Source organism: Myotis nattereri, assembly GCF_964212035.1.
Source record: "Myotis nattereri genome assembly, chromosome: 12".
NCBI classification, from domain to species: Eukaryota; Metazoa; Chordata; class Mammalia; order Chiroptera; family Vespertilionidae; genus Myotis; species Myotis nattereri.
Window position 1 is genome coordinate 18439370 of NC_138087.1, and position 9536 is coordinate 18448905.

At 43.8% G+C, this 9536-nt stretch overlaps 1 pseudogene across 1 annotated transcript; it reads left to right on the forward strand.

Moving 5' to 3' along the window:
- Window positions 1-7621: 7621 nt before the first annotated feature.
- LOC308528192 (transmembrane protein 229B-like) lies at window positions 7622-8223 on the forward strand (annotated as a pseudogene). The gene has a single exon. The product of its transcript is annotated as a transmembrane protein 229B-like (transcript).
- Window positions 8224-9536: the final 1313 nt, after the last annotated feature.

Genomic DNA, 9536 nt, shown 5'->3' on the forward strand with positions numbered 1-9536 from the left:
TACCCGTTTTGCATCCCTGGAATAAATCCCACTTGATCATGGCATATGATCTTTTTATTGTATTGCTGGATCCAGTTTGAGAATATTTTGTTGAGGATATTTGCATCTATATTCATCAAAAAGGACATCTGTAATACTTTCAACAATAAAGACAAAGATAATTTTTTAAAAAAGAGCAAGAGTTTTTTTTTTCTCTTTCCCCCCTCCTTTCTCCTTTTTCTGAGAATTCATTAAAAACCCCAAAGATGTAGTTATTGAAGACTTTTTATAATTATTATTAAAGTGACTTAGGGATCAATTAGAAGGCAATCAATAAACAAAGGAATAGCAGTAAATTCCTTACCTTCACAAAGCAATTCTGAGAGAATATAAGGAATATAAAAGTGGGGTGGGAAGGGGTCATTGTGTGGTTCTGCAAAAACATATTAATCCATTCTTTAAAAGCATGAAAGAACTGCTATAATTAACAGTGAGAGAACATAATCTATATGGTTAAAGGCATGAGGCAACTACCGATATATGGAGTTTTGCCAAGAGTTTCCTGGGGATCCTAAGGAAAGCAGGATGGTTAAAATGGACTTGATAAACTGGTTTTACCTAATGACAGACTGAAAAGGATTTAAAAGGCCTTTTGAAGAGGTCCTTTGAACATGCAGTTTAAAAATATCAAAAATATCAGGATTGATTTGATAAACTTTGTACATGTATGTTGGGGAAATTGATGCCTATTCCTAGTAAAAGATAACATTGTAGTTTTCCATTTATTGGGAATTTGTGAAAATTCTATAACGTTAAGAAGTCTTTGAATTTAGCAGTTTTACTCTGGAGAAGCAGCTTATGTGAGCTGGAGGGAAAATAAAGTTGGTCATATTAGCAAGTGGTTTAGCCAGATACTGGTTTGCCTCAACATCTGGAGGATAATGAAAATGATCCTGCTTTACAATTCTTTACCACAGTATGCTTCCAAATGTAAGATGAAAGAATCTGGCATTGGGCATTGATGCGGGGAGAGCATGTAACCCATATCCACTGGATGTTAAAAACCACCTCCGTGAAAATAAAAGGGTACAGAAACGATGAGATATTTAAAACACTCAGCAATCAACTCGTGCAGTTTTTCATGCACTATCAACATGATTAGACTTGATGAGCAGTTTTTCAAGTTTCCAGTCTCTGATTTCCTTCCACGGCTGCTTAGAAGGCATGGTGACCCAGGGATCCTGACTAATTCTAGGCTTGGCAATAGAAACAGTCACAAGGCAACTGCCGATGCAGCTTTGCGGCCCAGCTGCATGGCTTACTGTGCATTTTTGCTCTTTTCGCTGGAAATCTTCAGGCCCAGTCATTTCAACTGCCTGGGCCAGGGGGAGCAACTGGGAAGACGCATATGGCGCTTACATCCCTAGACACTATCAAGCCTTGGGAAAGTTTACAATTTAGGCTCAAAAAAAAAAAAATAAAGGCGTTTGACCAAGACATATACCATTTGTTAAAAATTGGACTAGGCTCTTTCACACATATTTTATATGTCCAGGTTTGGATCCATATTTCTATTTGGAATGTTTGGGGGGAGAAATATACCACAGCCCTCATGGTTTCCGGATGGCAATACTGCTGGTTTGGCTGCTGCTGTCTCTCCCTCCTGGGATGTGACTATTACTCACAGCACTCCCCGTTACCGCTGATGTCATCCTGATGCTACCTGTTTGGTGTTATGCTGTTTCTGTTGCCCAGTGGACACAGGATCAATCACTGGGCGCCGCCTCCTTCAGTGAGGGCCACAGCTCTTGCTGCTCCCAAACAAAAGGAAGCTGTTTCCTCCAGCACTTTCTGTCAGCTAGACACTCTCACCTCTGGTCACACACCGAGTCCACTCCCTCATCAGCCTCCTAAATTATATTCTTTTTAGCGGTTTGTTTTTTTGAGGAAATGTCTTCTAATTTTTCAGAGCCTAACACATGGGGGTATTTAGTGGCAACGTGTCCTGTGACAGGGATAATTCTCTATTAAAAATCCCAACCTTGAAATAGGATCACTCCACTTTGGTTCGTCTTTACCTCAGAGCAAAGGTAAAGGTAAAACTGCTCATCAAGTCTAATCATGTTGATAGTGCATGAAAAACTGCACGAGTTGATTGCTGAGTGTTTTAAATATCTCATCGTTTCTGTACCCTTTTATTTTCATGGAGGTGGTTTTTAACATCCACTGTTTTTGCAGTGGCAGCTTTCCCTGTAATTGAATAATCTTTTAGAGTAACGTTTTCTTCACCAACTTCGATTAAGAGCTTTATTCTCAGTTTCCAGGAAATGTAATACCCTTTACCCTGTATTTCCTAAGGTGTCATGGTGTCCTAATGAGAAGAGGATTTCTTAGTCTTCCCCTTTTCATTCCCCCAAATGTTTATTTGGCATGTACTATGAGGTAGCCACTAGCAGACACCCTTGAAACCACAATCTGTGCTCTATTCTAGTTCCTTACGGATGATTTGTCCATATTTCTCAGGCAATCATTTAAATGAGGCCCCATGTGCCGTTTTCACTGCAGAGAAAAGGGGAAAAATTTGGAGACAGTTACCTAACGGCACAGGCTGCTGATGAATAGGTGTCTGATCTATGGAAGATGAACCTCAAATACTTTTAAGGGAGATGTAGATATTGGTTTTGGTATAAAGTACATTTTTTCTTATCTGACAAATGTTAATGTTCTACCTAAATCTATGAGAACTAATACTTGAGGCTGTCTGGAAAATTGTTGAGGACCTGGGAATGGGCACAGGAGACTCTAGGACTATATCTGATTCTTTGAGTAACTTTCCATTGTTGAGTTTATTTTATCCTGTTTAGGGGTAGAGGGTAGTTTGTGGAAAACGGAAGGCAATAGAAATGATTCCTGAGCATAGCAATGAAAATGAATTTTGTCCAGACAGGATGTTAATCCCTGCAAATCAAGCTCTCCTTTGAGCCAGTCTTAACAATCTTTTAGTGCTTTTATTAATTAGAGTTGAAGAAAATCTTTGACATGGTTCATTTTATATTTGAACGAGTCATGATTTTACTTTTGCCAAAATCATAATTTACAAGGGCTATTAATGATGTTTGATTCTTAGGCATTTGGACTCTTTTCCCTGCTTTGAAACCACTGTACTGCATAAAAAAAGACTATATGACTTACTTTCACAGTGATGAACATATGAAATCGAAGGGGGAAAAATCACTGGAAAATTTTAATTTAAAAGTCTAAATATTTTTGTCCTTGGAATATGGAATGTGAACTCTTTAAAACTTCTCATAAACAGCGTAGGTAGATGCCATAAAGTTGATTGTTACTAGGTCTACAATTATTTTAAACCATTTTTCTAGAGTTACGACTCTCACAGTTGTCAAAAGGTCTTTGAAAGCTTTAATAAATATTTGGATTTAGTAAAATGTGATCAGTAAAGTGTTATTGTATACTAGTCAAGTCAATTCACATAATGGTTATTTTAATATATCTGTTTTACTACAAAAGAGACACATTTTTCAATAAAACATAAAATACAAAGTATTTAAAGAAGAGGATAAAAAGTTCTCAACCAGAAATAAACAAATTACTTTTAAAAGATTGTTTTTCATACAGTTCCCATAAGATAATATTGCATCTGACTTTTTAATTTTAAAATTTTAGTGTATATATTTCTCTTTATGAAGTTAAAACTTTGAACATATAATTTTTAGTGATAGCATGGTATTTTATTCTTGTAATGTATTAAAATTTAATCATTCCTCTTTGTTAAAATTTTTTAATATTTCCAGAATTATTCTAATGATATATTATTCTGTAATGAGCATCTAGTCTAAAGATCACTGATGATTTTTGAGCATATGTACTTGGACTTCAAAGTAGAATTGCTACTTCAACGATTTGCATTTTTAAGGCTCTTGATATATATTTCCCAATTAATTCAAGGAGTGTACCAGTTTATAATCCTAACAGTGATCACTTATTTCATAAGCTTAAGCCAAATTTTTAAACTAGTATTTTCTGGATACATATATGCCCTCATGCAAGCATACACATTAACGATTCTCTTGGTAATCAGCAAGTTACTACTTCAAATAAAATTCTAATATTCCTATATTGCTTTAGTTTACATGTGTTCCCTGACACTGTACTATATTTAATAACTTTTAAGCATGGAAGAAATTGGCTAAATCTCAACTAGTATAAAACAGAATTTACAAAATTCACAGAATTGACACTACCTTTAAATAATTCTTAGTTATTGTCTTCTTAACTCATCTTAGGTAAACATTTCTAATTTCTGGATAAAGCCTTGCCTTTACTGTAAATACTACTTACTACATAAAAGGTTTTGGACTTGACCAGATTTAGGATGAAATATGTTGCCTGTAATTCCTAAAGTGCGGGCTGTTTCATATCTGCATGCCTAAATCATTTTATTACCTGCTTAATAGCAGAACAAATTAGTCATCCTCTCTGATTCTGGTGTACATTATGCGGAGACATGCCCACCCTAATATGTTTTCTGATAAAGTAAATGCTCTTCCTGCCAGAGCACAAATCTTATTTGGGCTCCTGGAAAGTCCGGGGAGAGAGAGCTGAGTCTGCAGGAGGATTGCTTACTCAAGGAGAACCGAGATTTATTAGCTGACTTCATTAAATATATGGAAGACCCCAGCACTCAAGGTTAGAAAATTAGGATGCAAACAGGAAACCTCTGTATGAAATGAAACAGGGAGCAGAAACCAGAAAGATAGATCTTGGCACTTTACACAAATAAGGGAGGTGGGCTGATACCAAAGTAAAGGCTCTAGCTAGCAAAATGAAATGCTATGCTTTTCAGTTATTGGCTTGGTTCAGCAATCTGTTAATAGGAGATAGGCAACATTAATTAAATCTCAGAGAGATATATGGTTATCAGTAAATATGAAACGAAGTCTCAACATCAATTGCATATTGTTTATTTACTAAAAATTTAATTATTTAGATTACATATTTTAAAGTAAAACAACATTCCCAATTTTTTATGTAAACCATTTATCTGCAAAATGATAAATAAGTTTCAATTTAGGAAACAAATGATAAGTGCTACATTTTAATGTGATTAATTCAACATGAATGTATAGACATTATGTGTTGATGATTTGGAAAGAGAGCTTTAGCCAAGAGGTTAAATGATAATTATGTAGGGAGCTAACATGATCTGTGACCAACATGGAGAATCAGCTGTGCAGGAGCCAAGCCCTTACAATAGGACTTACTTCAGTGGGCTCTACTGCCTGCTGAGTACAACTCTTGAGTTTGTTGCTTGTGGAGGTGGTTGGGTGGTGTTTGGACAAGGTCTGAAGCTGTCCACACCTGGTGCTGGCTCTGGGACCTCCCAGGAGATGCAGACAAAGTCAGCCGCCATCTATGCTCTGCCTGGATCCTCTCAACATGAGCAACAAATGGATCTTCAGATTGCTGCTCCTTGTGTTGGACTTGAAGTTGCACAGGAGAGGCCAACCTATGAACCAAGGCCAGCTGCTGCGAGTGTCAGGCGTGGGGCCACTTAATGAGAGGTATGGGGGAACACTGAGCCCAAATGCTTTCTTGTTTGAGAGATTTTATCAGTTTTGAAGTATGAGCTAAAACAGGCCAATTCCTACAGAAAAGCCACTGGGAGTAGTTTGGGTGGGCCCACAAGTTGGGTAGGGTAAGGTTTCCGGTAATCAGCAGGGCAGGGTGAACAGTATTAGCCAGAATGATGGAGATTCAGATATGGTACCCACCTGCTGGCTTCATGTTGGGAGGGCTCAGCAAAAGAACAATGGCTTCTGGCAGCACTTCTGTCTGGAATAAAGCTGCCCCTCCAGTTCTCACAGTGATCCAGATAATTCATTTCCTCTCCATATGTTCATGGTGCCTTTTGAGCTGCTGCTTCAGCCCTGAAGCTCAGAGCCACTGAGTCTGAGTACTGTAAGTCCATGTGCGGAATGCCTGGAACTCCAGCAGCCTCCTTCTAACTCAGCCACAATCCCCATTGATTTTGACAGCCAGAAGTTATGGGGATTTCTCTTCTTGGCAATGCAACCCTGGGTGAGGGGGTCTGGTTTGGGCCTGGGACCCCTTAGTCCTCAGAGGGGACCTCCACAGCTAAGATATCCCTCCTAACTTCAATCCACCAGACCTGGGTGTGGGACCAGCCTATTCCATGCCTCCATCCCTCCTACCAGTCTTGATGTGGCTTCTTCTGTATATCCTTAGTTGTAGGATCTCTGCTCAGCTAGATTTTGGACAGTATCAAATGATGGTTATTCTGTAGCTCAGTTGTACTTTTGCTATTGTTGTGGGAGGATGCAAGTACTGCATATAGCTGTGTAATCAGGAGGTCATGGTTTGATACCTGGTCAGGGCACATACCTGGGTTGGAGGCTCAATCCCTATTAGGGTGCATGCAGGAGGCAGCCCATAAATGATTCTCTCTCACCATTGATGTTTTATCTCTCTCTCCCTCTCCCTTCTTCTCTAAAATCAATTAAAAATTATTTTTGAATGTGGTATAAAGGCTTATATGCCCAAATGTAATGTTCTTCTTAACTACTATGCCATGCCTGAATTTCCCTGATTATTTTAGCCATGACCTCATGATGACCTTAGTCAACTGTGTTTTGTGAACTGAACCACCGGAATCTTCTGTAATAAGGACCAGTTCTTAACACACAGGCTCAGTCTGTGGCACGGTGATTTATTTGACTTTTGACTACCTGCTTTGTTTGTTCAGTCAAAAAGCAATCTATGAATATATCACAGACTCTATTTCGAATTTGCTAACACCAGGCAAAAAGATATAGGAAAGATTGATAAATATGTCCAGGGTAAAGGGTACATCAAAGAAAATTAACTTCTCATTAAAGAATCTTATAAAATTAAAGGGAATCCCTTGAGCCTCTCTCATGTGTGATAAATCTTCTTCATTTATTTTTACTCATGTGGAGGGCTATCAATATGTCACTCTGGGCCATGCCCCTGATTCTTTTTCAATGGAGTGACCTCATGAAAACAAATTTTTTTTGCTTCTATCACATAAATAGGTTTACGTTCTCAAGAAGTCTGACAAATATTGTTCTAGTAAGAAAAGGTTGATAGCTTAACTGAGGACTGGTTTAGTGCTCTTTTATCATTTGTTGTAGTGATAAATCCACAGAGCCTGCCCTAATCTAGAACTAGTTCATTCCTTACTCCCTCTTGAGATTCCTATCAAATGTAGATTCCCCTACATTTCTTTACTATAAATGGGTTCCATTCTATAGTAAAACTGTCCTGAATGAGTACAACTAATGCTACAATTTTTGATACATTAATAAATTTTGGGCAACACCTCCAATACGTGCGGCAGGGGGCCTGCCCGGCGGAGGGCACGCTTCCTGGCGCCCGGGGCGTGGCCGACTCCCGCCTGCGAAAGACGGAGGGCCGGCGAGGTAGCGCACCCGGCGGCCGGCAGGCGAGCAAGGAGTTAGGCGGGGCCGGAGGCCGGGCGCCTGTCAGATGCGAGCATGTGCAGTCCGCCTCGCATCCGTGCTATGGGGACACATGGAAGCCACCTGCCCACTAGCCGAGGATCGGCTAAGCCCTGGGACTAATGCTTGCCCACGCTGCTGAGAATGGCACGGTCGCCCAACCAGGTACCAGGACAAAGGTGAACCCAGGACACTCCTGGACAGCGATCCTGATGTCTGTGCTGAGCTGCGCACTGAAGGGTGTGATAACTGGCTCCCGTGGGCGCCATGGCTTCCGTGGAGCCCCTGACGGCGCTGTCCCACGGCGGCCTGGGAGTTCGTGGTGAACTTTAACTGGAAGTTCCCCGGGGTCACGAGCGTGTGGGCTCTCTTCATCTACGGCACCTCCATCCTGATCGTGGAGCGCATGTACCTGCGCCTGCGGGCCCGCTGCCCCCTGCTGGTGCGCTGCCTCATCTACACGCTCTGGACCTACCTGTGGGAGTTCACCACCGGCTTCATCCTGCGCCAGTTCAACGCCTGCCCCTGGGACTACTCCCAGTTCAACTTTGACTTCATGGGCCTCATCACCCTGGAGTACGCCGTGCCCCGGTTCTGCGGGGCCCTCATCATGGAGCAGTTCATCATCCGGAACACCCTCCGCCTGCGCTTCGACAAGGACGCTGAGCCGGGGGAGCCCGGAGGCCCCCTCGCCCTGGCCAACGGCCACATCAAAACTGACTGAGTGGGGGACTCGTGGGGGAAGGGCTGGGGTTTCTCATGGACCCTGTGGAGAAAAGTACGAAGCTGGTGGAGTTGCCCCTTCTGTACAGCACAAGCCCTGCCTCACCCCAGCCTCAGCCCTGCGGGGTGCACACAGCCCCAGCCTCAGCCTCAGCCCTGTGGGGTGCACACAGCCCCAGCCTCAGCCTCAGCCCTGCGGGGTGCACACAGCCCCAGCCTCAGCCTCAGCCCTGTGGGGTGCACACAGCCCCAGCCTCAGCCTCAGCCCTGCGGGGTGCACACAGCCCCAGCCTCAGCCTCAGCCCTGTGGGGTGCACACAGCCCCAGCCTCAGCCTCAGCCCTGTGGGGTGCACACAGCCTCCAGCCTTCCACTGTGGGCTGGCGTTGGGGGCGGGCTGTCGAGGCAGCAAAGGGACTTGGGGGTTGGTCCGTGGATCTCACTCCAGCTCAGAGGCTTCACGGGGACTAGACTGCGCGGGTGACTTTGGAAGCAGCAGGCCCTGCCCTGGCTAAGGGACTCTGAGAAATGGGCAAAAGGCGAGAGGCAGGTCTGAGGAGGCTTAGGGCTGCTGCCTCGGCCACCTGGTTCCTTCTCACCTGGTTTAGTTGGGCTTTGGCTGGTTCCGTTAGGCAATATTCAGGTGCTTGCTTGCAACCAATACCTCCCCGGGGGCTGCTGAGAGAATGGGCAGCCAGGAAGCTGCTCGGAGCCGTGCTTGTCTGCAGCGCTGGGAGGCCTTCCCTTGGCTCCTCTCCCTTCCCCCAGGGCCCCACGCTGCTCTCTTGGCCTCCTGGGGGCCCCCTGGTGCTGGATTCCCACCAACCTTGGGCTTTTGGAGGTTTCAGTCCCTGTGCTTTTGGTGGCGTTTCCCCCCTTTCTCGCTTATTTTTTAAGGCCTTTACCACTATCAGCCCTTTATCCATGTCAATCACCCACCAACCCCCAACTCCCACTCCCCAGCCAACACAGCAGCTGCCAGAGATAGAACCCTGAGACACCCCACCGGCCCTCCGCAGCCTTTCCGCCACTGTTACCCCAATCCGGTGGGCTGTGGCAGTGCCCTGGTGCTCTTCTCCATCCATGCCCCTCGTGGCCCAGCTTTCAGTGAATGACACCCACAGCACACAGTCGGGCCAAGATGGGCCCCACAGATCCACAGTGGGGACCCAGAGACAGATCAGTGTGCGTGGGGGGTGCCGTGGGGAGGGCGGTAAAGGCACGCCTGACGGCTCATTTTCAGTCCAGTCAGGGGCAGTCTAGCATTCTAGGGGATGGGGGAGCAGGATCCAGTGTTCCATGCAGATCATGAAGA